Genomic DNA, 27,825 nt, shown 5'->3' with positions numbered 1-27,825 from the left:
TGTGAAATTCTGTCATCTGTTTTTCTACGAAGGAAATAAATGTGGATTCCCTAAAAACTTAAAAATAAATTGGTGTATTAATAAGAAACAATTTCTTCAGTTATTAAAAATAAAAAGATAAATAATTGTCATTTAAAATGTTTTTTATTTATTTCATTGTGATACAGCAAATGCATAGCTTACATGAAAAAGGAAATACATGTAATATATTGTTATTTCGTGTTTGATTTCTGTTTAATTATAGACGTTACAAGTTTTCAGACAGACCAAAGTGTAAAGTCAACAGTAAAAGCACCACAAAGTAATTACATAGACGAGTTAAAGCAAACTTTAATTTCACAGTTTTTACTTTGATGAAAAGATGGAATATACAAAATGAAACAGATATAATAAGTATTAGCTTTACAACTTTTATGTTTACAGCTCTTGTTTCAGTTAAGATTTTGTAGAGAGTAAAGGAAATTTCTTGCTTCATTCTTATCACAGAAAATCAAAATCAAAAAGATTCACATCATCACAAATAATGATGATCAAGAAATAGTCATGTATTAATTATTTCATATGATTGTACACAGACGGCTTTTAAAGTTGAAGTAGACAATGTTAAAAAAGATATCATTATTTAAGTAAAATATTTCTTGTAAATAGTTCTTAAAAGCCTCTTGATGTAATCTGTTTCTGCAGAACTTGTTTATTTACACAACACACACACAAGTACACACCTGTCTCCACTGTCTAAGTTACTGACATGACGTGGCCTCCAGATGAAGAAGTTGGAATTAGACATGCAAACTGATTTTAGATAAATTTCTTTTGATGCAGATTGAACTTTATTTTATTTCACCAAAATGGCCCACTTAATTGCCAGACTTGTTACTTTCAATACAACAATGTGATTAATGACGTTGTTTCTCAGCTTTATCCATGATATCTTTTAATAATGATTTCTACAGTAGGCACTTCTTTAATCATAACCAAAGCCTTCGGTCTCCTTCATTTTTGAAATTATGTCCATTTTATCTTTTTATCCTTTAATTTCTTAAAGTCGATCGTGATCGGCAGCATCCCTGCTGTCGTTAACTTGGTGACTGATAACTTCCGCAGCTTCCTGTTGGCAGCAGCACTTCAAGATCAAATACACTACGATGATCAATATGATCAGCCCCATTCCTACGCACTAAAACACAGACCAAAGAAAAACAAAGAAAAAGACACATGAAATTAAGATGATTATCAACACTGCAACAAATCTTGTAGAAAGTTGTTCAGTTTTCCACTGATGTAGCTCAACAACTGCTGCGTGCATTACCAAGAAATGTTAGAAAGTTATTCGTGGTTCCTTGACAATGAATTCCACTGACTTTGGTGATCCTTGAAATTTTCTGTTAGCACCACCATGAGGTTAACAGTTGAGGGTTTTGGGCAAATGTTTCAACAACTGTTGAGTATAGCCGCATACATTTATGCTCTTAAAGCTACTTTCACCTTATTTGCATTTCACACAGCACTTAGAAAAAATTTGAACATCCACAACTCCACCTCCCTCCGAAGGCCTACTCCCCCTCCTCCATTACGTCCTCATTACGTCTATGATAGATGTAGGCGTTGGCAAGGTAACGTTAGATACACGGAAGGGGAGAGCGAGTGTAACGTTACAATCATGACAGTCAAACGCAACCCCGGATTTTTAAAAGTCAGTGATGACTGATGAGTTTTAGAATAAGGTGACAGTGCTAACAGCACTAATGTTAATAGTAAGTGAAAACGCGCAATGGTAACGGGGGCAAATGCGTCCTGTATAAGTTTGCGCATTAAAAGTGCTTTTTTTCGCCACTGACCGGTTCAGATCGCCAGTGCTATGAGTGCTATGAGTGGAGTCAGCTGTCAGTCAGTGTTGGAGCAGAGAGGGGGAGGGCTGCCCCGCTGGGTACTGTAAGTGAGTATGTGTGTATGAAGTGTGTGTGTTACGCTAGAAGAATCAGAGTTTGGGACGGAGTCTTTTACGTGCTACCCCCTGGAGTGTTACCGGAGTTTCATCTTGGTACAGGGCTAGCAGAGATACTCCACAATCTCAAAGTAGAATTATTCACTGAATTTTCGACCGATTTCCAAACGGTTTGATTTGTTAAAAACGTCACATGTGTAGCTACAACACAGGATGCTTGGATATTTTAAAAATGCCAGTTTTACTACTCAAATACAAATTCTACTTAATGTTTTCAGCAGACAATCCCACGTATTACACAGCTGCTTACTAGTGAAATAACTAATTTGAGACATAATTTCGGTTAGAATGTAATTTTATTTCATCTATAAACTGCCTCTGGTCTGATAAAAAAACAGACCTTAGACTGCAGTGATTGACCAGTTAGAGGATTAATGATAGATATTGGATGTATTTAATATGTACATTCAAACAAATAACAGCATGTGATGGAGCCTGTAAGATCCTGCAGACTGACGGTCTGCTGTTCACAAAGGGTAGAGACAGCTGATTTTATACCTACAATAATAATAATCATAATGAGAGTGATAATGAAAATCATAATAATGATAATAATAATAATACAATAATGATAATAGCAATAATAATAATAATAATCAAATACAATATATACCCTACAAGCAATTGTCTAAATAAAGACCTGAGCACACCTGAACATTTTCTGGGTTTCTTTTGTTCTATTTATGTCTGTATCTGTCTGTCTGTCCTCCATGTCTGAAGTTTGTAACAAACAACCCGCGTCATTCCTCTATAGATAATGCGCTGTAGGAGCGAGTGGCACTGTACCAAAATGGCCGCCGTGTAGGTGCATCGCTCCAATCGGCAGCAGCAGTCAACGCGACGTCTATGTCTATGACTCTTAGCATATTAGCATGCTAACATTTAGCTCAAAGCACCACTGTGCCTGAGCTTCACAGAGCAACTAGTATGACTGTCAAAAAGGAAGAACTAAAGCATTGTTCCTTAGCATTCAGAGAATTTGACCAGCTCTTATCATGGCTGCCACTTAGATACTTCCAGATCATTTCACTCATTAAGGAACCTTCCTAAACAAAGACTGCTGCAGCGTATGGGACATCAGATTGTTCCTTACCTGAGACACGAAAAACCAATGCTGAGTCTCGTTCTTGTAGTCCAACTCTTGTGATGAGGTGAGGTTGGCTGGTTTGCACCATTTCTGAGGAGCTGCTTTGTCAATTTCCACGTAACTGCCTGACCAGGTTGTCTTCATACAGGCAACACAATGGCCATCCCACAACACAATGATGATCCAAAACATGGCAGTGACAAAGCTGGAAGCCACAGTTTTCCAGATCTCCTTTTGAGACATCCCACACTTAAAGTCTTTAATGTTCATCATCAGCAAAAAGACCACAACTGCAGGAACAATTAAATACACAATTGCAAACACAGCATTCAAACCATATTTGCAAGGGCATGCAAACTCTTTTTCAATGAACTTCTCCAAGCAAAGAAGGATGGTGCCAAAAAAAGCGCTTGACACAAGAGCGCTCTTTTTAAATTCACTTCTCACGTGAGAGATCAAGGCTGGTCTTCCTTCTCTACTTGCTGTAGAGGCCATATCTTGCAGCTGTGCCATTGTTAATTCTGCAGAAAGAGAAGAAAAGAAAGAAGAAATGAAAAATCAGAGATCATGTGAATTCCTGAGCACAACAGTAAAGTTGAATGTGCCCTATAAAATTATACTATAATATGATCCAAGTTCAGCATCACATGTTGTCATTTGTTTCTCTGATCTGTGAAATCTAACATGTTGATCCAACAGTTTGTAGCATTACTATTATGACTCTCACGTGCACTTCCTGCAGTCTGCAAACTGACTAACCAGGACACAGCGAGCTTCGTTTACATGTGGGCTAACACTTGGTCATGCCATATAGCATACAGCTGTCCCACCCTCTTGCAAGTTGAAGAGCGGTGGACTTGAACCAACTGTTCACTGACTTGTCTTGAGATATTCTGGTGCTGTGTCTGCCTCAGTTAGAGCTACAGTCCCCCCTGAGTCACTGACTGCTGTTTCGAAACACACCTGGTTAAAATGCCATTCAGGATAGTTTGTGTAAATATTAGACGTTGACTGAGTAGATTTTCAAATGCTGACATAAAAAGGATCGTTTGGTACAGGAGAAAGCCTGTAGCTGGGTGATTGGCTGATATGATCCCCACCCCATGGAGGAAATTTGACAGTGTCGGAAATAAACAATGTCTGAGTTAATTAGAAACTGACTACCTGTTGGACTGACCATCCATGTTGCCCAACTGATAAAATTTAATCACCCATCAAAGACCATCTTAGACTGTTTGTAGAACATATTCAAAATAAGGTGATTATTTGCAGATGATTGCTTTGCCCTCAAACACACAGCCTGGTATCAAAGCAGATGGGAAAAGTCTGTTGTTCACCAAACAACATGTTAAATATTTTAAATGATATATGCAACATAGGCCTATAAGTTGACTATTTCTTTCAGTACTTATCAAAAACATAAAATGTATTTTTCTTTCTTTTTTGGTAATCAGTTATGAAGTACTTACTTATCAAGATCAGCTTGAGTCCTTGTACGAATGCCACAGTGACGAATTTTTTCTCTCATTCTGGTACGAAAACATCCTGTCAAGGGGAGTGGTGCTGAAACATCCTGTTGAGACCAGCTTTCACTTTCAACATCTCATTCACTTTATCAGTCTGATTGTATTCCAGAACACTGCAGGACTTTTATCAAACACTCTGTAAAATCAATTTATTAATGTCTTTTGTTTCAAATGTACTGATTTAAACTGATTTTGGTCAGAATTCATAAAATCTGTAGTGAGTCTCTCACATTAAGGTTTTTGGTGTGTAATCACTGCGTGATCTGGTTAAAGTTTAATGCACATTGTAGTGTTCTTATAGTGTGCAGTGTCTTATTTGAAAAGGCTGAATCTCACCTGTCGTCATAAGATTGTAGCTGTGAAATTAAGCCACCACCTGTTTGCAATCACAGTGATATAGCTGCAGAAGCAGAGCTGCCTCGTGTCCCACAGTAACAGGCAGCAGAGTCTCCTGCCTCTTTATGGTGAACAGATAATCTGCGTTTGATGAGGCTTGAATCGATCTGAAGAGAATCCCGATCCACGGCTGGGTGAACTGAGAAACCATTTTATACCACCTGACATAGTATCCATAATCAGTGTTGCAGTCCAGAACAACTTCTGAGCTTGTAAAAACAGTAGGCGTCTGGGTCAGCACTATCGCTGCATCAAAATCTGTCAACATACAAAAAAAAATACATGAGTGAAACGTTTCTGTGTGCAAATACGGGCTGTTAAAGAAATGTGAGGGATATCTTACATGTTAGAGCAGTGATGGAAGAGCGAAGGTCCCCAGCATGTTGTTGGTGTGTGCTGAGAGTGGCCTCGTAACTTGTAAAGTGAGGTTACTGCTGACAGACTGAAGGGTTTGGAGTAGAGTTCAACCAATTTATTGATTGGACGTTATAGTGAAATAAATGTCAGCTAAACTTGTCAGTCAGTAAATCTGACTGAAATACCTTTCAGTTTAAAATCTTTACTTTCCACATCTTAACTGCACTCAGTAGAATACAGATCTCCACCAGGTGGCTGCCCAAGCTGGTTGTGGCCACTCAAGACAGTTACTGAAATTCCCACCTGATCTCATCCCTACTCGTCATATTTTGCCACTTGGGCAAACGACTAAAATGACGCCAAGGGCAGCCTTTTGCATTGTATCTTGATGCAGAAGGGGTCGGTGGTTAGGTTTAGGCAACAATACTACTTGGTGATGGTTAAATAAAGACTGCGAATGGTGCTTAAGAGCCATCCTGCTTTGAGTGGCACAAATGCAGCAGTAAGACAGAGTTGACAGTTTGGGTTTGGGGAGCAAAACTACTTCGTTATGGTGAGCCAAAATTGCAGATGTTGCCAAAAAACACCTGGCTTTGATTGCCACAAACACAGCTGGAAGGCAGCTGCGTGTCACACACTGTCCAAATGTATCACAATCAGTCCAATGGAAACTGTGTCAGCTAGTATGATTGATTGCACTTCAATATGTATTTGTCTCCCAAAACATGTTGACTAATGATCAAGGCAGGAGCTGCAGGCAGAGGAGCCAGAGCAGTACGAGAGAGATCTAGCATTGAAGGATTCAGAGTTCTTCAGTCTTTGTCAGATCAGAACCCAGACGTGAAATAGACTTTGTCTAAAGTTCTTCCTTTCCAGGTTGGTTGGAGGCCACATTCAGCATGTCTAGCTCAAGCTTGTGGCTTGTGGGCATGTTGTGTTAATGGCATGAAAATTCTGCTCCTCCCCTTTCTCCAGTTTATAATTTGATTCTGATTTCTTCCTAATGAATCAGTCAATTTACTACAAATTCACTCAACACGGGCACAGCTTGTGTGTGTGTGAGTTTCCTGCATTGAAAACGGAAAATCGGCATGTTAAAGCAAACTTCCAATTACAGAAATAGCTCCACATGACATGTTGATGAAAGTGTGGGGTTTTTTGCATAGAAAAAACTGTTATCGTCGTCAAATTTTGATTGTGTAATTTTGTGCTCTGATCTGACCCCAAAGATCAGGCCTGATCCTACATGAATCTGCACCGTTTGACTTGTGCCTGAACCAAGGCAGCCATTTTGGGCCTGAGCTTGTAGTGTAAAAGTTAAAACCCTCATCAGATATTAAACCATATAAACTGGATAAGATACAAAATAGTTATATAACCATGTTAGTGTGTAGACTTTTGCAAAGACTAACCCTGCATTCGTGTGTAATATGCAATGTAACGGTGTGAACTCTTAGTGACATTTTAGTTATGAACTCTTATTGACACACATAATCATCACGCGCTGTGTAATGATATAATGCACTAACCTACACTCACATGATGTTGTGAACTTACAATGACACTTATACAAGTTACCACGTGCTGGGTGAAGAAGATAGCACACTCACATGATTGTACTGCTTAATGCACTTAAGAGTTTACATAAAGGTCACACACACACTCAAATGATTGTGTCACGAGGAACTGCAGCATGAGAGTCATCCGGGATCACATGTTTTTCTAAAATTAAGAACACGAGGGACTATAGCATGTGAGTCCCCACAGATCACATGATTTTTAAAAAACAGAGCAAGAATTGTTCCGGAAATACTGGTGGCAGATTCCAGCTTGAACCGGAATAACGGCAAAAGTCTGCCACCAGTAAAAACGGATCGAAAGGGGAAGGACTATAGAAATGGGTGGAGATCTCTTCGACCTCCACCAGCATATAAGCCAGAGCGCTGAGAGCAGTTTTTCAGTCATCCTCCGGAGGCTGACTCGTGAGTTTGTCTGTGTTGTTGCCTGTGAACACAATAAACTCGATTGCACCAGATTCTGCCTATCTCCAGTGTTTTTCTAAGTACCTGCCAGCTGAACCTAAGATACTGAATTGACAACAGAAGACATTTTAAAAGAAGCAAGGAGGACAGGGTCGGGAGCCATCAGGCCCAATTCCAGGCCCCGATTTCCGTCACCTCAAGTGGCGAGCCAGCCAGGAGGCAAGGAAGGTCGAAGCCAGAGATCGGGAGCACTGGGCTGTACGTCAGACACACAGGTGGCGCCACCAAATAAGGTCAGCAGAGCCTTTTTCTGTTTAAAAACCGGGTGTGTCTGGGGTGCAGTGCTGGGAGCCGCCCAGGTCAAAGGTATTTGACAAATTCCTCTCCTAAAGAACCTAGTTATATAATGTACTGATTAAAGATGCATCATTGAAAAAGCAACTAACATCACTGGAGACGGGTAACTCTGCTGCAATAAGGTGTGATCGTGGAGCGGAAAGAGTGAATGTGTGTGTGTGTGAATAATAACTAATGGGGTACAGGCAATAAGGTAGTAAGAGTATTTAAAGTATTTAAAGAGACAAAAGTGCACAATAAGAGAAGAAAAAGAGTCAGAGATACTCAAAAGCATATACGTGGTTACCACTACTGAAACTTGCCAACGCTCCCTTTAGCCTGTAGGGGCGGGGGTGTTGAAGCCAGCCGGTAGGTTTGTGCGGGCGGAATGCTGAGCAAATCCGCGGATACCGCTGTTGGCTTGCCTAGTACACCCTTAAGCCTATAAAAGGAGGGTGTGCCTAGGGGAGACATCAGGTCTGCATGGGCGGTTTGCTATAAAGAAGAATAAAGGCCTAAAAGCTTCTGTGGATACCGCTGTTTTGAGGAAAGTGACCCCCCAGCCAAGAAGGAGGGGGAGTCACCGTAGACGAAACGGGACTGAACGGGCAGAAAGCTAAAAAGTAAAGTTAAAAAGCTCCTGTGGATACCGCTGTTTGGGGGAGACCTCTTAGCCAAGAGAGCAGGGGAACTACCTCAGCAAACAGGTCTGAACGGGCAGGTAGCTAACGAAAAGGAAAAAAGAAAAAAAGAGGGGGTTAACTGATCGAAGTGTAAAAACTGTAATATATCTAAAGTAATCTGTAAAATAGTACAAACATAATCCTTGAAATTGTCGTGCATGTTATCTATATGGTGTTGTAAATACAGTAAGCTATAGAGGAAATTGTAGAGTTGTGGATGTAGAAAGGTGTTGGTAATAGAGATCTAATTAAAGTTGTCAAATAAACCAACTAAACAGGCTGCACGGTCGCAACATTGTGTTAAAGAGGGAAATCAATTGGGCAAACACATAAAGTCATTACTAACAGCTAAAAGGTGAGGGCAAACATAATTCACAGCTGCACCTAAAAATAGATGGAAGACGGGGAAATCATTGAAGACGAAATTTGGGGAGAAGAACATTGTCTTACAGAGGGCCCTGTAGAATATAGCGGGGTGCGCACACACTTTTGGTTAGAACGAAGCTACATAGATAGTGAAGGGGCTGAGCATTGGCAAGGCGAACAAGAAATCCAACAAAAACTCTGGCAAATCACTAAATTTGTTAATTTAAAGAGAGTAAAGGAAGAGTATCCAGGGGCCCCATGGGAAGCGATTTTGCGAAGGCTGTGGGTTCCTTATACACTAAATCCGCTACTACAGAGTCTGTGTGACAATTATCAGAACGCACCAGTAGCTACACTTCCTCTGCACCAAGTACGCATACAAAGCCCAGCAGGAGGGGAAATATACAACCCGCGGCTGCAAATTGTCATTGTGCCCAGAAAAGTTGAGTGGGAAACAGGTAAATTTGGGTGTCTAAGTAAACGGAAACCCCAAGGAGACGGGTCCTGTGACTTAGAGTACAACCCTTATAGAGAAAAGAAATACAAAACTGCCATAACAGTAGGGAAGATAGTGGTGTTAATACGCACAGCAGAAACAGACGAACAGCCAGAAATCCCAAGAGCTAGTGCAGTAAAACAAGGCTTCATGGGAGCCAACCAGGGAAAAATGAAAGAAGGGGTTCTGACCCCGATAGAAATGGTAATAAAACAACACCCAAGTCGAGCCAAGCGCATTCAACGCTGTGTGGCCAAATGGCACAAAAGAACCTCCGGGAAGAATCGCTGGCCTATGGATGGTACCTTCAATTTGGCATGCTGTGATGAAGTAGAGTCAGAATTAAGACACATTGAAGCTCGAGATACCAAGGCAAGCTACAAACTAAAAAACAAGAGAGCCAAAGAAAGAGAAGTGCTAGGATGGTTCAGACAAACTGGAACAAGAATAATGGTGCAGCTGGAGGAAAGAGATAAAGAACACCAGACACAAGAAGAAGTAACGCCCACAGCACCACCCCCACCCACACCGCCACCACCCCAATACCCACAGGAGCCAACACAGCCAGCAATGGGACAGTATGCACTAAGAGGCTCAAAAGTTACAGAAATGGAGGGCCAATTAGAAGGGAGATTCACAGTGACCCTGACAAAAAATAATGAGCAGAGGCCCAATAGGAGAGGGCTACAGGGGCCGAGGAAGAAGTTAAAACTGGAAACAGAACCATCCTCAGAGACGGAGAGCACCGATGGGTCAACAAGTGATGAGGGGGATGGAGAGTTCACTGAGAGTGAAGCTGGACAGCCTCAAATGATATACAAACATCGTAGTAGAAGTAGCAGTGACTGCACCGGAACCACTGCTAGAGAGACGACAGATAGCGCCAGTGATGAAGGCTCTCGCTCCACTGAAAGGCAAGTACCAACTGCGGGGCGCAAAGGCAGAGGGAGGCAGAAGCAGGTGAAAAACGGGAGCAAAGCTCACCATAAAAGTTGTTCGAGCCTCCCCACAGAGAGATCTGGCTCCCCTACAATAGAATTGCGAAAGAGGAAAGGAAAGATTGAGGAACTGAGATCCAGGCCTATGAGTACCTTTGGGTACGAGCACTGGCAACAGATGTTGGAATGGGAGGTAAAGAACCACCAGATGCGCGAGGAAGAAGATCGCCAGAGGCCAGCTACCATTAGCCCGCCACCATATCCAGACCCACCGATGGAAAGAGAGCCACACAATGAAAGTGATCACAGTATCCAAGAACACACTCCCAGAGGTGCGTCACTGATCGACACCCGAGGACAGGAGCTGCTCAAGAGCTGGAAGGGATCAGCCGGAGAACAGAAGGCAGATTGCAGCAAATGAGTCAACTATTGGAGACAATACAAGAACAACAGTTAAAAGAAGAGGGTCTCCAGCAGGAGCCAGAGGAGCCTCAAGCTAGCCCCACCACAGAGCACATCACCTTGACTCTCCAAGGTACAATGAAATCGAACAAAACACAGCCCAAAGAGGTACAGGACACCAACAGACGACCACCAGTAGACAACAGAGCTCAAAGTCAAGGAGGCATGAGATTGAGAGGAGGAAAAGTCCTCGGAGAGACTGAGGATCTCATATATCTGTATGATGAGGAAGGTAACAGAACCACCATGTGTCCCCTTATAACACAACCTAATGGACAAAGGCAGTACGAGCCCTGGCCTTTCATGGACATGATAGGCCTGGCTGAGCGCCTACCAGCACTCACCGACGGTGCAGATAAATGGATAATGGCTCTAGAAGAGACAACAGCTGGAATACAGCTAGCCTTGGGAGATGTCAAAGCTCTGCTCACCTATGTGGCTGGAAAGCAAATCACCCAGGAAATATTCACAGAAGCCAATGTGGGGACGGCTATTGGAAACAACTACAGCGACGACGTGGACTTTGGGCATTACCGCTCCAAGGTGTGGCGCCAATTGAGAAAACACTACCCAGCAAAGAGAGACCCATCCAAGTTGGAGGGGGAAACGTTGGGAGAAAACGAATGTCCCTCTAAGTTTCTACACACCTTCCAAAAGAAGTGGAAAGAAGAAACAGGGGAAGCATGGAATGCCAATAAAACCACCCAAAGCCTATTCAAAATGATGGTTAAGAAGGCCATGCCAGAGAGTACAGCGACGTTTGGAAGATGTGGTGGGACTGATGAAAATGGACTGGCCACTGTTCTCAGAGCACATCGTCCACCATGTTGAGCTCTATAGGAAAGACAAAAAGAAAAAGGATGAAGAAGACAAACAACTAGTCAACAAACTGACCCAGCTGCAGCTGGGAGAACTGAGCAAGCTGGTAAAAAAGGAGAAAGAGAAATCTAAAGTTCAAGCTCCCGTGGTGGCAGCGACTCAAGCAGCTCCTCCAGCCATCCAGCCCCAAGCGCCTTTGCAGCCACCCCCCACTGACCCCAATGCAACGGGAAAAGAAACCTCTGCCAACGCCACACATCACCATTATTATTACCAGCAAATGCCAAGAGGTGGTGGCAATCAGCGGACCCCCAGAGGGCGGGGCCGCGGGGGACCGGGAGGAAATGCTCAGTCTACAAACTTCAGGGGAGGATGGAAAGGAGGCAGAAACTACATACCAGGGAACCACCATGTCTTCCAGGATGCACCCAACCAGTCACCAGGCCCACCAAACGTAGGAGCAGGCTATCCAGCAGCTAACCCAGCTCCTCCTGACAATCAATGCTGGGGGTGTGGTCAACCAGGCCATATAGGGGCCCAATGTCCTAGTAACCCATGGGAAGGTCCAGCACAGAACTGGCCCAGCATGGAACAGCCACAACCCTGGTAGGGGTGCCCAGAGGAGCCTGAGGGGGAACTAATGTTACCAGCTATATCGCTACAGTCACATGAGGAACCCATCGTGCCTGTTGTCATCCATGACCGTGAATATCCTTTTATGGTTGACACAGGAGCCACATACTCATGCATTGGAAAAGAAGGCTCCGGGTTCCCCCTCTCTAAGTCATCCATAAAGACCATAGGCTTCTCTGGGAAATCACAGATCATACCGCTAACGGAGCCCGTTCCAATGCTCATTGCAGGCAAAGTCATATGTGCACCTTTGCTATACTCAGCCCATACCCCAGTAAACTTGCTAGGAAGAGACATTCTATGCCCATTAAAAGCAAAAATCATGTGTACCCAAGATGGACTGTACCTGGACTTCCCAGATGAACCCCCACAAAGCATGATGTCACAACTACCCCAAGGTACCACAGACAAACAACAAGCCCTGGCCTACTGGCTTCAGCTGACACCAGAAGACTCACACCTTAAACAGAAATGGACTGAGTGGGAGAGGTGGATTCGCATGCACTATGACACCGCACATACCCCCACTCTGCCGCTGCATTGCACGCTCATGTATGACAGAGATCAGACTCATGTAGATTACCAGGAGTGTTGGGATGCAGGGATCAATAAAAAACCATATCTCATCACCAGTGAAGACATATTTTTGGGGCCGGAGGGCGTGGCAGCGGCTGTCCGCCTACCGGAAGAATTATCTGGATGGTTTCAAGTACCAAAGTCTACGCCGCACATCACGCTTTTAGTAGCCAAAGATTATGAGTCTCATCATCTCGGTCCTATGGTCAGGCGTGCCCTGCAGGTGCAAGAGTGGGTGCCCACAAACAACAGGTACATTCACATATCTAAAGACAAACAGTTCATCAGGATCTCAGTCAAGGTAGGCGATGAGGTTTTAGCAGACAAAGTGGTAGTAGATGGAGGGACACCCACACAAATGGCAGTCACCGCAGAACATGAGGAGATGCTAAGCAAAGTTCCATCCCAGTTATGGACAGCACATAAGACTGATGTAGGTTTGATAAAATCAGCGCAACCAGTTCATATTAAGCTAAAACCACACGTTAACTTACCATATCAGCAACAGTACCCTCTCAAACAGCATGCCATTGACGGTATCAGACCAACAATCCAAGGCTTGATTGAAGCAGGAGTTTTGGTAAAAACTAGAAGCCCCTGTAACACACCCATTTTTCCCATCAAGAAACCAAATTCACCAGACTACCGTTTAGTCCATGATTTGCGAGCTGTTAACGCGGTAGTAGACGGAGAAGTACCACTTGTGCCAGACCCACACACGTTGCTTTCCAACATCCCACCAGACACCCAGTGGTACACAGTCATTGATTTGTGTTCAGCCTTTTTTAGCGTACCACTACATCCAGATTCTCAATATTTGTTCGCCTTTACGTATGAGAATCAACAATATACCTATACCAGGTTGGCTCAAGGATATTTGGATTCCCCATCCATCTTTAATCGTGTGTTGACACAAGACCTCGCCAGTTTGAACGTGCAAAGCACAGTATTGCAATATGTAGATGATCTGCTCATTTGTAGTCCTACAAAAGAACAATGTGAAAACGACTCTGTTGCAGTGCTCATGGCCTTAGCAGAAGGCGGACACAAAGTTAGTAAAACTAAACTACAGTTCTGCCAACAGTCAGTAGAGTACTTGGGAAGAAGGCTCTGTGGGGACAAAAGGTGTATTGCACCCTCCCAGCTAGAGGCAGTGATTAAGGCCCCTCAACCACAAACGGTGGGCCAAATGCTATCTTTTCTGGGCATGACAGGCTACAGCAGGCCTTGGATCTGCGACTATGCTATAAAAACTGCTCCCCTCAGGGCTCTGATAAGAGCAGCAGGACAGACAAATAACACAGCACAGTTAACATGGACAGAGGAAGCAGAAGGTGCGTTCCAAGCCCTGAAACTGGACATGCAGTCCGCTCCAGCTTTAAGGACGCCAAATTATGCTAAACCTTTTCATCTTTATGTTGCAGAAAAATCAGGTTTTGCCTGTGCCGTCCTGATGCAAGACACGCCCACAGGTAAACAGCCATTGGCATATTATAGTACTAAACTGGATAACATTGAGGCTGGCCTGCCACCCTGCTATCAGGGACTGGCAGCCGCTGTTTTTGCCTTTCAGAAAGCCTCATCGCTGACCATGGGACATCCTGTGACGCTGTATACTTCTCACCAAATTCATGCACTACTGACTAGTCCACGATTCGTCTTAACGCAAGCCAGACGCACGGGCTATGAGGTAATCCTGTCAGCCCCTGAACTCAACATTCAGCGCTGCACCATCATTAACCCCGCCACTAAACTGATATTACCTACAGAAGGTACTCCACACGACTGCATTCATGACACAGAGAAGTTTATGCGGGCTAGAGAGGACCTGCATAATCAGCCAATTCCTGTTGACCTCACATTGTTCGTGGATGGTTCATGTTTTCGTGACGCCACTGGTAGCCATGCAGGCTACGGGATCATTCAGCTAAAAAATGACGACCAAACCTTCGACACATTACAGGCACGGAAGCTTACTCAGCCCTGCTCAGCCCAACTCACAGAGATAAAAGCTTTGACAGAAGCATGTAAATTAGCTGCAGGGAAATCACTAAACGTCTACACGGACTCAGCATATGCTTATGGTGTGTGCCATGTTCATGCTAACATTTGGAAACAGAGAGGATTCCGCAGAGCTGATGGCACCCCTGTAACACATGGAGCTGCCATCCTCGAGCTGTTAGAAGCCATGATGCTTCCCACAGCCCTAGCTGTCATTAAATGTCCAGCCCACCAAAAGACCAACACATTGATAGCTACAGGCAATAACCTTGCAGATGAAGCAGCCAAACAAGCAGCAATAGGGGCAGTAATGGCACCCATGTTAACCATACAAGATTGTGAACCTCTCACATCCTTGCCCTCCCTTATAGCCGCTCAAGATAGAGTAGATGAGGCTGAGAAACGCCTATGGGTAAAACGTGGAGCTATTAAGAATACGCAAACGGGCCCAACACGGGGTCCATTGTACGGAGTTTGGCTAGATGCCCATGGCCACTTTGTACTACCAACTTTACTACTAAGACATGCAATAATTTGGGCGCATGGTAGTGACCATTGCGCAAGGGGGGAGATCCTAAGGAAACTGCAAGCAGTATGGTGGTCGCCATTCATGGCAGCCACGGTAGACAGAGTACTAAATGAATGCGACGTTTGCGCAGAATATAATATCAGGAAAGTTTTTTCAGCCCCATTGGCACACATACCACCCCCAGACGGACCATTCAGACACCTCATGATGGACTACATAGACATGGGACCGCAGTCAAGAGTAAGGGGACTGAGATATGTCTTAGTGGTCATATGTAGATATAGTAGGTGGGTGGAGGCAAAAGCCACTGCAAAATCAGACCACAGAACAGTCGCAAAATTTTTGTGTCAGGAAATCTTCCCGAGATTTGGAATGCCAGATACCATATCATCAGACAACGGCAGCCACTTTGTGTCCAATGTCATACAAGAGACATTAAAGCAATTAGGAATCAAACAAAAATTTGGCTGTGTGTACCATCCCCAATCGCAGGGAGCGGTAGAAAGAGCAAATGGTATCTTGAAAACAAAAATAGCCAAGATAGTGGCAGACAGCAGAAATAAGCTTAACTGGGTGGATGCTTTACCACTTGCACTAATGTCTATGCGCTCACAAGCCAGCCGAGTCACGCATCTAACACCGCATGAAATGCTTACGGGCCGGCCCATGCCGCTACCATACTTAAGAGGTCCCCATGAGGGACCGTCCCTGGAACAGTTGCAAGGTGAAATGTTTGAATACTTACGAAGTCTAACTCGTATCCACAGGGCTGTGTTCCAGCAGGTGAAAGGAGCCACAGAGGACAGAGGGGTCGACATCCCTGAGGACCTCCAGAGAATACGGCCTGGAGAACAGGTGTACGTCAAGGTGTTCAAAAGAAAGTGGGACCAACCGCGAAGGGAAGGCCCTTACAAGGTCATATTAGCTACACCAACTGCCTTGAAAGTCGAAGGTAAGGACATTTGGTTCCATCTTAACCACTGCTGCAGAGCTAACACCTCAGAGAGACCACCTGTTCCCCGACCTAGAGCCAGACAGAGGGCAGTAACTCCAGAGCCACAAGGGGACGGCGAAGCCGCCCCAAGGGCAATAAGGGATCAACCACAAGGGGATGGCGACGCCTCCCCACAGGAACAGGGGACAAGAAGGTCTGCACGTGTGGCGCAGAGACGCAGGGCACAGAGAGCCCAGAGTGACAGCAGCGGTTCAGCCCAGAGTGAGTCCTTACCAGAGAGGGTATCGACAGGAGCAGAGAGCTCTTCAGAGGGAGGCTCCTCATCCCCCGGGACTGACAGCCAACCTCAGTCTCATGAGTCGTCACCTGCTAGTGATAGGACAGATCATGAGGGGACAAGTGCAGAGAGAGAGGTGGCAGCAGAGGCAGAAGGATCGGAGGGAGTGGGAGCAGAGACAGAAGGAGAAGAAAGAGAGGAAAGCCCTAGCTCAGAAACAGGCGAAGCTAGAGACCCAGAGAGGTCAAACTCAAGCTCAAGCTCAGACTCAGACTCAAACTCAAGCTCAAGCTCAGACTCAGACTCAAACTCAAGAGACACAGACACAAGAGACTCAGACCCTGGAGAGGGACCAGCCCCTCGGCAGACTTAAGGGTTCAGTTAGCATGCAACGAGGAGCTAAAGTAGGCACAGTAGCTGTAATAATACTAACCCTATTGCTCATCGCAACGAGAGTACACCAGAGTGAGGGAGCAGCACAGGGTAAAGGAGACCAGAAAGAGAAAGGCGAGTGCTTGCTGGCGCTAGGAGCTTTGGCTGCAAAACAGGGAAAGCTACCTTACAGGGAAACAATACGACTAACCTACTGTAAATCACATGCTTACGATGATGTATTGGTGGAGGGCCCAGGAGACATTAGACTGCATGGACGATCCATAGGATCGCGCTGTAGCATGGAGGGAATGGTGACAGCAAGAGTTTGGTGTAGTATGAGAGGTTGTACTAATATGGAAGTAGGGTTCACTATATCCCTAAAAGTGGCATGACAATGGCTTCAATTAGGCCCCAGATCCCCAAGGAAGCCAAGAGATGTGCCAGTGCAACAGGTGGAATTAGTAAGAACCTCCACTTGGAAGTCCAATGCCTTTTATCAATGGCTGGAATACTCTGCTAAACAGGTAACCAATATTACGTGTGTAGCATGCCACAAAAGGAGGGGCCTACCTAGAGTGAGGCCTCTCCCAGACATAGATAATTGCTGGAAGCAGGATAAATGTTTTGCTGCATGTATCATGTGGATGGCAGCGGGCAGAGAGAGATGGACCAACACAACGGCAATCTGTCCAGAAAATTTTAAAAATGCCTCTGATCAGTTCCAACAAGAATTCCAGGTACCTCCAGTAGTACATTTGACACCAGACCTCATATTCCCATTTTGCGTAGCACGAGGGAACAAGATAGAACATTGGCTGAGCAATGCCACCCACACTAACACTTCCCAGGAGTCAGAGAGGCTGATTCAATGCAGGTATGAAAAGATCATAGGAAATGTGTCCTCGTCAGCAGGTACACTGCAGCTCTCAGAGGCACAGAAGGTATGTAATACAACCCGAGAAGCCAAAATCCAATGCCACCAGGTGGTCAATGGGGGTGATGATTCTATAGTTCTAGGCCAAAATTATAATGATACCACCTGGATTTGGGTACTAAATTTGACCAATGGTACCACTCCGTTGGCAGACATATTTTGGATATGTGAAAATGACCTTCAGGTAAAAGCAGTGCTGCCAGCCAATTGGACGGGACTCTGCGCCCCAGCAATGTTAACAGGACCAATTACGATACTCAGTTTAACTAACAGCACCCCAGTGAGACACCGTAGGTCATCTGAACCTCAGGGACGTTCCTGGGAGGAGGATGCTAGTGTATACATTACATGGGACCAGATACCACAAGGAGTCCCTAGGGACCAACAGGCTATAGCAGATGAATGGATAGAGACAGGCAGGGTATTGGGCTCATGGCCAATTTGGGGAACTGTAGTGAACGCTCATTATATAGCCCGCAATAGCCATTGGGTAAACTATTTGTGGTATAACCAACAAAGATTTGTGAATTGGACCATAAGGGCCCTTGAAGGAGTGAACGAGCAATTACATGCCACATCCCTAATGACGGTATAGAACAGACTTGTCATTGAGACCCTGCTAGCCCATGATCAAGGCGTCTGTGACATAATAGGGGAACACTGTTGTACTGTCATTCCAATGCACACGGGGGAGGGTGGCAATTTGACCAAAGCTTTGGAAGGCACGCGCACCTTACGAGATCAGCATGTACAACACTCAAACTGGAACACCAGGATCCCCTCAATGTGGGACTGGTTATCAACATTATCCCCTGAGAAAATATTAAAAATGATGGGAATGTTATTGGGAATTGTTGTGTTGGCCCTTCTCACGATAGCCTGCTGTGTTCTTCCCCTGGTGCGGCTAGTAATCAAGCGGACAATGACAAGTGTTACAGGACAATTTGTTGTAATAGACCAAGGGCCGCGACCCACCGGCGCCGAATCTTATGAAGACATGACTGGTTCCCAGAGACAGCTCACTAAAAAACAAGAGCAGGGCTCAGGTGGAAAATGTAGAAATCGGTATGAGGTAATGTTACAAAACAGGGCATTGGGAACGGCTCAATATGGTCAGAGATCTAAGTCAGCAGAAGAAGTGTATGACAAAATTGCATAAGAAGACCCTGACAACTTTGCTGTCACCAGACCAATACTACTGCTCACCAGTACTTAAGCTTCATTATGACTAACATACTAATCCTTTTTGCATGACTTATGAGTGACGTAAAAATCTAAGAGTAAATAGGGGGAAGGAAAAATTATTATAGGGAAAGTGTACTAAAATGTCCTTTACACCTTTAAGATAAAAGCAGAACATGGCTGGGTCCTGGAGAACACCACATCCAGACCAGCAGAACCAGGGAGACCAGCCTGTGTTCTGGTACCAGCAGCAGGGACCACGTGTGATGCCAGCCTGATCCGCTATCTACTGTCCCGCCCAAACCCGGAACCAGTTGCAGGCCCCAGCTACGCGGGAACCTGCCCAGAGTCACTCAACCCAACCGCTAATGCCTCCAGCCAGGGAGGTCAAACCCAGATGGGCCCTGGGCAAGGAGCAGATTGGCCTGTTCCCACTCCAGATTGGACCTTTGCCACTTCAGGCCCACGTTACCCTCCCCCGTATCCGTCACCGGACCCAGTACAGCCCCAGGCACCCTCCACCTCACAAGCACCATCCCAAGATAGACCCCCTCAACCCAATGATCGAAGAGACATATTGCTAACAGGTTCCCCTGCCTCATCCACCACAACGGAGGACAGTGCTGCTTATTCATACAGCTATTCACCAACCACCCCACCACCTGTTGAGCCACGTCGGGCTAGCCCCCCACCTTGAAACACGGGTCACCTGAGCGTGCACGGGCTAACGCCGGAAACCCGCACTCTCCTAGAGAAGGAGTACAATGTGGATCCAGACGCAGTAGAAATCAGTCTCCGATGTCTGCCTGATGGAGTACCAGCAACAGCCCAACATCTGAGACTGACAGCCGAGCTGCGTGACCAGCTTCATCTTGTTCCTGCGTTGGTTTTTCGCCGGTTGGTGCGCAGTCTTCCCCTCAACCTGCGAAAGAGGCTTCGCAGAGTCCATCGCGGTACCTACGCAGTCAGGAAGGGAGACAATAAGAGGCTGCACAGGGCACAATTGCGTCGTCTCGAGCAGCAGGTGCTGGAGCTGCGTGGCCAAGTCTGCGACCTGACTCGGGCCAGGGATACCCTACAGCAGCAACTTAATGCATATGAGGCCACACAAGAAGAGGTCGACACATTGAAGAGTCAGCTGGCGAACTACCGACGCTTGCGGATGCCAGCCTACGGGTTTGAGGGACTGTAAAGGGACAATGTTAACAACCATGGTAGATATAGATCATGCCAAACTGTAACCACTATATGTGAAAATTATCAGGTATCCTTTGTAGCACATGTTAGTACTGACTGTAGTCACAATCACTGTATACGAATGTCATTCTACACCCTCATGCCACAAGATGACATTATTAGGCTAGCGCTTATTCTCTGTGACTTATGTGTGATATTTGAGTGATATTTACTACTGATCTGCTGATATAATCACTGGAAACCGAAATTATGTGTGGTGCTGACTGATCTTAAGCTAATGTTATGGGACTATGTAGTCCCAAAGGGGGGATATATATATTTTCACCCTTTCTTCTGTGATTTTTCTTCTGTGACTTAAAAGGTGTTGTGTGGGACTATGGAGCCCCAAAGGGGGGAATGTAGTGTAAAAGTTAAAACCCTCATCAGATATTAAACCATATAAACTGGATAAGATACAAAATAGTTATATAACCATGTTAGTGTGTAAACTTTTGCAAAGACTAACCCTGCATTCGTGTGTAATATGCAATGTAACGGTGTGAACTCTTAGTGACATTTTAGTTATGAACTCTTATTGACACACATAATCATTACGCGCTGTGTAATGATATAATGCACTAACCTACACTCACATGATGTTGTGAACTTACAATGACACTTATACAAGTTACCACGTGTTGGGTGAAGAAGATAGCACACTCACATGATTGTACTGCTTAATGCACTTAAGAGTTTACATAAAGGTCACACACACACTCAAATGATTGTGTCACGAGGAACTGCAGCATGAGAGTCATCCGGGATCACATGTTTTTCTAAAATTAAGAACACGAGGGACTATAGCATGTGAGTCCCCACAGATCACATGATTTTTAAAAAACAGAGCAAGAATTGTTCCGGAAATACTGGTGGCAGATTCCAGCTTGAACCGGAATAACGGCAAAAGTCTGCCACCAGTAAAAACGGATCGAAAGGGGAAGGACTATAGAAATGGGTGGAGATCTCTTCGACCTCCACCAGCATATAAGCCAGAGCGCTGAGAGCAGTTTTTCAGTCATCCTCCGGAGGCTGACTCGTGAGTTTGTCTGTGTTGTTGCCTGTGAACACAATAAACTCGATTGCACCAGATTCTGCCTATCTCCAGTGTTTTTCTAAGTACCTGCCAGCTGAACCTAAGATACTGAATTGACAACAGAAGACATTTTAAAAGAAGCAAGGAGGACAGGGTCGGGAGCCATCAGGCCCAATTCCAGGCCCCGATTTCCGTCACCTCAAGCTCCATTAAAAACCTGAATTTCTGCTGTAAAAAATATACTGTATTTTATATATTATATATTTTTAAATGTAAAAAAATGTATTACAAGCTGAGGGATGACGTGTTTCGTTGCACCACTTCCTTCTCTTCCTTCTGTTATTTTAAGTGTCTGTCATCTTGTGCATGACAGGTTTGGCAGAGTGGGCTGTGCTCTGGTGCATCTAATGTGCAAGGCCCACGGCGATGTGGCATGCAGATAATGATCACTGCTCTTTGCTGCATGTTATGTGCGCCTCTCCCACTGCTGGGGAGGCAGAAGCAAACACTGCCAACCAAGTTGCCTTGCCTGTTCTCCACTATATTGCTCCGTTGTTGCGTCACTTTTCTTCCCCTTGTTGCAGCCAACAAGTAGCAAACAAAAAACAGGTACCCTGGCCAGAACCCGTCCTGTTTCAAGCCTGGATAAATAATAAGAAAATTCCAGGCCAGCCCGGACTCAGCTGGTTGGGTTGGGCCCAGTCAGACAGGGAATCAGATCTCTGGTGTGACTCTCTGTGTTCAGTGTAACATGTTTCCGTCTTATGTTATCTAAAGAATGTTGAGCGTTATAAACACAGAAAGAGTGGTTAAAACAGTACTCGATGATATCTCAGTACCGTTTGGGATTCTGCTTGTTTGTCTGATTCAAAGATCAGAATACTTTGTAAATGTTCTTGTCTAAAACATCAACGTTCTTATACAGTGTACAAATGAATTCACAGTTTCTCAGACTTGTTTACATCACTGGCACTTGACTGAATGTTTAAAGGAGACTCAGCTATCAGGGCATTCCCCTAAAAGAGTCAATAATTAAATAAAACTGGCTTAAACTTTCAAAAATGGACCTCAATACTTTGTGATTCCTTCTCCATGGAGTCCCTCTAGGCCCAGTTGTGAATGAAACTAGACACTTACCTTCCATTAGTGACCCAAAGGTCATATGGACAGTTTTTGGAAGAAAGTTTTGGTTAATGAATTAAAATATACCACACTGTTAAATATTATTAAATATTAATTCAATCCACATGAACTGAATATGATACTTAAAATATTTTGTGAAATTCTGTCATCTGTTTTTCTACGAAGGAAATAAATGTGGATTCCCTAAAAACTTAAAAATAAATTGGTGTATTAATAAGAAACAATTTCTTCAGTTATTAAAAATAAAAAGATAAATAATTGTCATTTAAAATGTTTTTTATTTATTTCATTGTGATACAGCAAATGCATAGCTTACATGAAAAAGGAAATACATGTAATATATTGTTATTTCGTGTTTGATTTCTGTTTAATTATAGACGTTACAAGTTTTCAGACAGACCAAAGTGTAAAGTCAACAGTAAAAGCACCACAAAGTAATTACATAGACGAGTTAAAGCAAACTTTAATTTCACAGTTTTTACTTTGATGAAAAGATGGAATATACAAAATGAAACAGATATAATAAGTATTAGCTTTACAACTTTTATGTTTACAGCTCTTGTTTCAGTTAAGATTTTGTAGAGAGTAAAGGAAATTTCTTGCTTCATTCTTATCACAGAAAATCAAAATCAAAAAGATTCACATCATCACAAATAATGATGATCAAGAAATAGTCATGTATTAATTATTTCATATGATTGTACACAGACGGCTTTTAAAGTTGAAGTAGACAATGTTAAAAAAGATATCATTATTTAAGTAAAATATTTCTTGTAAATAGTTCTTAAAAGCCTCTTGATGTAATCTGTTTCTGCAGAACTTGTTTATTTACACAACACACACACAAGTACACACCTGTCTCCACTGTCTAAGTTACTGACATGACGTGGCCTCCAGATGAAGAAGTTGGAATTAGACATGCAAACTGATTTTAGATAAATTTCTTTTGATGCAGATTGAACTTTATTTTATTTCACCAAAATGGCCCACTTAATTGCCAGACTTGTTACTTTCAATACAACAATGTGATTAATGACGTTGTTTCTCAGCTTTATCCATGATATCTTTTAATAATGATTTCTACAGTAGGCACTTCTTTAATCATAACCAAAGCCTTCGGTCTCCTTCATTTTTGAAATTATGTCCATTTTATCTTTTTATCCTTTAATTTCTTAAAGTCGATCGTGATCGGCAGCATCCCTGCTGTCGTTAACTTGGTGACTGATAACTTCCGCAGCTTCCTGTTGGCAGCAGCACTTCAAGATCAAATACACTACGATGATCAATATGATCAGCCCCATTCCTACGCACTAAAACACAGACCAAAGAAAAACAAAGAAAAAGACACATGAAATTAAGATGATTATCAACACTGCAACAAATCTTGTAGAAAGTTGTTCAGTTTTCCACTGATGTAGCTCAACAACTGCTGCGTGCATTACCAAGAAATGTTAGAAAGTTATTCGTGGTTCCTTGACAATGAATTCCACTGACTTTGGTGATCCTTGAAATTTTCTGTTAGCACCACCATGAGGTTAACAGTTGAGGGTTTTGGGCAAATGTTTCAACAACTGTTGAGTATAGCCGCATACATTTATGCTCTTAAAGCTACTTTCACCTTATTTGCATTTCACACAGCACTTAGAAAAAATTTGAACATCCACAACTCCACCTCCCTCCGAAGGCCTACTCCCCCTCCTCCATTACGTCCTCATTACGTCTATGATAGATGTAGGCGTTGGCAAGGTAACGTTAGATACACGGAAGGGGAGAGCGAGTGTAACGTTACAATCATGACAGTCAAACGCAACCCCGGATTTTTAAAAGTCAGTGATGACTGATGAGTTTTAGAATAAGGTGACAGTGCTAACAGCACTAATGTTAATAGTAAGTGAAAACGCGCAATGGTAACGGGGGCAAATGCGTCCTGTATAAGTTTGCGCATTAAAAGTGCTTTTTTTCGCCACTGACCGGTTCAGATCGCCAGTGCTATGAGTGCTATGAGTGGAGTCAGCTGTCAGTCAGTGTTGGAGCAGAGAGGGGGAGGGCTGCCCCGCTGGGTACTGTAAGTGAGTATGTGTGTATGAAGTGTGTGTGTTACGCTAGAAGAATCAGAGTTTGGGACGGAGTCTTTTACGTGCTACCCCCTGGAGTGTTACCGGAGTTTCATCTTGGTACAGGGCTAGCAGAGATACTCCACAATCTCAAAGTAGAATTATTCACTGAATTTTCGACCGATTTCCAAACGGTTTGATTTGTTAAAAACGTCACATGTGTAGCTACAACACAGGATGCTTGGATATTTTAAAAATGCCAGTTTTACTACTCAAATACAAATTCTACTTAATGTTTTCAGCAGACAATCCCACGTATTACACAGCTGCTTACTAGTGAAATAACTAATTTGAGACATAATTTCGGTTAGAATGTAATTTTATTTCATCTATAAACTGCCTCTGGTCTGATAAAAAAACAGACCTTAGACTGCAGTGATTGACCAGTTAGAGGATTAATGATAGATATTGGATGTATTTAATATGTACATTCAAACAAATAACAGCATGTGATGGAGCCTGTAAGATCCTGCAGACTGACGGTCTGCTGTTCACAAAGGGTAGAGACAGCTGATTTTATACCTACAATAATAATAATCATAATGAGAGTGATAATGAAAATCATAATAATGATAATAATAATAATACAATAATGATAATAGCAATAATAATAATAATAATCAAATACAATATATACCCTACAAGCAATTGTCTAAATAAAGACCTGAGCACACCTGAACATTTTCTGGGTTTCTTTTGTTCTATTTATGTCTGTATCTGTCTGTCTGTCCTCCATGTCTGAAGTTTGTAACAAACAACCCGCGTCATTCCTCTATAGATAATGCGCTGTAGGAGCGAGTGGCACTGTACCAAAATGGCCGCCGTGTAGGTGCATCGCTCCAATCGGCAGCTGCAGTCAACGCGACGTCTATGTCTATGACTCTTAGCATATTAGCATGCTAACATTTAGCTCAAAGCACCACTGTGCCTGAGCTTCACAGAGCAACTAGTATGACTGTCAAAAAGGAAGAACTAAAGCATTGTTCCTTAGCATTCAGAGAATTTGACCAGCTCTTATCATGGCTGCCACTTAGATACTTCCAGATCATTTCACTCATTAAGGAACCTTCCTAAACAAAGACTGCTGCAGCGTATGGGACATCAGATTGTTCCTTACCTGAGACACGAAAAACCAATGCTGAGTCTCGTTCTTGTAGTCCAACTCTTGTGATGAGGTGAGGTTGGCTGGTTTGCACCATTTCTGAGGAGCTGCTTTGTCAATTTCCACATAACTGCCTGACCAGGTTGTCTTCATACAGGCAACACAATGGCCATCCCACAACACAATGATGATCCAAAACATGGCAGTGACAAAGCTGGAAGCCACAGTTTTCCAGATCTCCTTTTGAGACATCCCACACTTAAAGTCTTTAATGTTCATCATCAGCAAAAAGACCACAACTGCAGGAACAATTAAATACACAATTGCAAACACAGCATTCAAACCATATTTGCAAGGGCATGCAAACTCTTTTTCAATGAACTTCTCCAAGCAAAGAAGGATGGTGCCAAAAAAAGCGCTTGACACAAGAGCGCTCTTTTTAAATTCACTTCTCACGTGAGAGATCAAGGCTGGTCTTCCTTCTCTACTTGCTGTAGAGGCCATATCTTGCAGCTGTGCCATTGTTAATTCTGCAGAAAGAGAAGAAAAGAAAGAAGAAATGAAAAATCAGAGATCATGTGAATTCCTGAGCACAACAGTAAAGTTGAATGTGCCCTATAAAATTATACTATAATATGATCCAAGTTCAGCATCACATGTTGTCATTTGTTTCTCTGATCTGTGAAATCTAACATGTTGATCCAACAGTTTGTAGCATTACTATTATGACTCTCACGTGCACTTCCTGCAGTCTGCAAACTGACTAACCAGGACACAGCGAGCTTCGTTTACATGTGGGCTAACACTTGGTCATGCCATATAGCATACAGCTGTCCCACCCTCTTGCAAGTTGAAGAGCGGTGGACTTGAACCAACTGTTCACTGACTTGTCTTGAGATATTCTGGTGCTGTGTCTGCCTCAGTTAGAGCTACAGTCCCCCCTGAGTCACTGACTGCTGTTTCGAAACACACCTGGTTAAAATGCCATTCAGGATAGTTTGTGTAAATATTAGACGTTGACTGAGTAGATTTTCAAATGCTGACATAAAAAGGATCGTTTGGTACAGGAGAAAGCCTGTAGCTGGGTGATTGGCTGATATGATCCCCACCCCATGGAGGAAATTTGACAGTGTCGGAAATAAACAATGTCTGAGTTAATTAGAAACTGACTACCTGTTGGACTGACCATCCATGTTGCCCAACTGATAAAATTTAATCACCCATCAAAGACCATCTTAGACTGTTTGTAGAACATATTCAAAATAAGGTGATTATTTGCAGATGATTGCTTTGCCCTCAAACACACAGCCTGGTATCAAAGCAGATGGGAAAAGTCTGTTGTTCACCAAACAACATGTTAAATATTTTAAATGATATATGCAACATAGGCCTATAAGTTGACTATTTCTTTCAGTACTTATCAAAAACATAAAATGTATTTTTCTTTCTTTTTTGGTAATCAGTTATGAAGTACTTACTTATCAAGATCAGCTTGAGTCCTTGTACGAATGCCACAGTGACGAATTTTTTCTCTCATTCTGGTACGAAAACATCCTGTCAAGGGGAGTGGTGCTGAAACATCCTGTTGAGACCAGCTTTCACTTTCAACATCTCATTCACTTTATCAGTCTGATTGTATTCCAGAACACTGCAGGACTTTTATCAAACACTCTGTAAAATCAATTTATTAATGTCTTTTGTTTCAAATGTACTGATTTAAACTGATTTTGGTCAGAATTCATAAAATCTGTAGTGAGTCTCTCACATTAAGGTTTTTGGTGTGTAATCACTGCGTGATCTGGTTAAAGTTTAATGCACATTGTAGTGTTCTTATAGTGTGCAGTGTCTTATTTGAAAAGGCTGAATCTCACCTGTCGTCATAAGATTGTAGCTGTGAAATTAAGCCACCACCTGTTTGCAATCACAGTGATATAGCTGCAGAAGCAGAGCTGCCTCGTGTCCCACAGTAACAGGCAGCAGAGTCTCCTGCCTCTTTATGGTGAACAGATAATCTGCGTTTGATGAGGCTTGAATCGATCTGAAGAGAATCCCGATCCACGGCTGGGTGAACTGAGAAACCATTTTATACCACCTGACATAGTATCCATAATCAGTGTTGCAGTCCAGAACAACTTCTGAGCTTGTAAAAACAGTAGGCGTCTGGGTCAGCACTATCGCTGCATCAAAATCTGTCAACATACAAAAAAAAATACATGAGTGAAACGTTTCTGTGTGCAAATACGGGCTGTTAAAGAAATGTGAGGGATATCTTACATGTTAGA

At 43.3% G+C, this 27,825-nt stretch overlaps 2 long non-coding RNA genes across 2 annotated transcripts; both read right to left on the bottom strand.

The window, feature by feature from the left end:
* Window positions 1–125: 125 nt before the first annotated feature.
* On the bottom strand, window positions 126–4,704 carry LOC144463461 (uncharacterized). The gene is made up of 3 exons (XR_013491606.1): window positions 4,562–4,704; window positions 3,099–3,613; window positions 126–1,177 (listed from the first exon to the last, which is right to left on the bottom strand). It is a non-coding gene; the product is annotated as an uncharacterized LOC144463461 (long non-coding RNA).
* Window positions 4,705–22,585: 17,881 nt separating this feature from the next.
* On the bottom strand, window positions 22,586–27,164 carry LOC144463460 (uncharacterized). Its single transcript, XR_013491605.1, has 3 exons — window positions 27,022–27,164; window positions 25,559–26,073; window positions 22,586–23,637 (listed from the first exon to the last, which is right to left on the bottom strand). It is a non-coding gene; the product is annotated as an uncharacterized LOC144463460 (long non-coding RNA).
* Window positions 27,165–27,825: the final 661 nt, after the last annotated feature.

Source organism: Epinephelus lanceolatus, chromosome 5 (genome assembly GCF_041903045.1).
Source record: "Epinephelus lanceolatus isolate andai-2023 chromosome 5, ASM4190304v1, whole genome shotgun sequence".
NCBI lineage: Eukaryota > Metazoa > Chordata > Actinopteri > Perciformes > Serranidae > Epinephelus > Epinephelus lanceolatus.
Note: the sequence above shows the minus strand (reverse complement) of the source record. Positions and strands in the feature narration are given on the sequence as shown.